Genomic DNA, 1428 nt, shown 5'->3' on the forward strand with positions numbered 1-1428 from the left:
CGAGGATGTTCTCTCGTAACTCGATGCAAGTTTGAGGTAAAACGTAAATAGTTTGTTCGACGTTGTAGGGAAAGTTGTTGAACGGGATTACAAACGACGAGAGATGTTATTATCTTGTAATTTTATCGTTATCGGCTTTGTTAAGCTTTGTTATTTGTATATAAAAAATATCGTAAAAAAAAAAAAAAAAAAATTTATAGACAGAAGTTGGGAACGCAATATAGATCGCGACCGATATAAAAGGTTTGAAACGAATGGGGCGAATTTGTAGCAACGGTGGAAAAACTCGTGAGTAGCGAAATTCATTCGTCGAGCATCGTCTACTGTTCGTTGATCTTTTGTTCCATCCGTTCCGGCGACCGTAAAAAAATTGAACGTGGAAAGCGATAGAAGTAGCGATTTCTACAATTCGAATGGAAAATTATGCTGCTTCCGCGTATAATAACATTTGTATTTGCGTATCCCATACACAAAATTACGAAATTCTATCGATGAATCGGGTCTTCTTGATCTACGAACAACGTACGAAGAAATAATTCTCGGAGAAGAAAATATTCTCGATCGGAAACCAAAGTGACGCGAAACGAATTTCGACTATATCGTAATCACAGAACTTGAAGGAGGAAGTTGGCCGATTTAATAACCAGTGGTTAATATATACGATGAAATCCCCTTTCGAGATACGTAGACCCATTCGAACCTTCTTCAATATATATACATCGATCAGAGTCTCCATATTCGTGTTTTCCGCATGGCGAAACTCGACTCGGTCAGTAGTCAATTACACAGACAGTGTAGACAGACCGTCGATCTTTCCCTCCTTCTTCCCTCTATTTTTTTCAATAATCAATAATCGAAAATTCTTCCCCTCCTTTTCCTCCATATTTTCAATATATCCTAAAATCGATCGAGGAGAAAAAAAAAAAGAGAAAGAAAGAAAGAAAAAATATCCCCACCTTCCATTATTCATCGCGTTTTCTCTCCTTTTTGCTCTCTCTCTCATGCTCAAATCGAATCGAGTCGAGTCGAGTCGAGTCGAGTCGTTCGGTCACCGCGAAATTGATTTCGATCCCTCCCTTTCTTCAATTATACGTATCCCGTATAATTCATAATCGGATTCGTGCGTTCTCTTACACGTCCATCGAACCGTCCATCATCTTCCCCTTTCAGAAGGGAATCTCGGAAGGGGGAAGAAGAAAGAGTTGAAAAGGAGAAAGGAGAGAGAGAGAGAGAGGAGAAAACGGTTGAACGGTACAATAGCGGAAGGGAAATAAGAGGAGAGGAGAGAAGTGGCGAAAGAATAAGAAGAAGGAAGAGGAGGGTGGTGGTACGATGCACAAGCGAGCGAGCTATGGACACACGCGCGACACAGGTGAGGGGCGCGCATGCGCATGCGCGCCCCTCACTCATACTCGACCGAGCAGGAGA

The sequence above is a fragment of the Apis dorsata genome, unplaced genomic scaffold, assembly GCF_000469605.1.
Source record: "Apis dorsata unplaced genomic scaffold, Apis dorsata 1.3 scaffold_315, whole genome shotgun sequence".
Taxonomy (NCBI): Eukaryota; Metazoa; Arthropoda; class Insecta; order Hymenoptera; family Apidae; genus Apis; species Apis dorsata.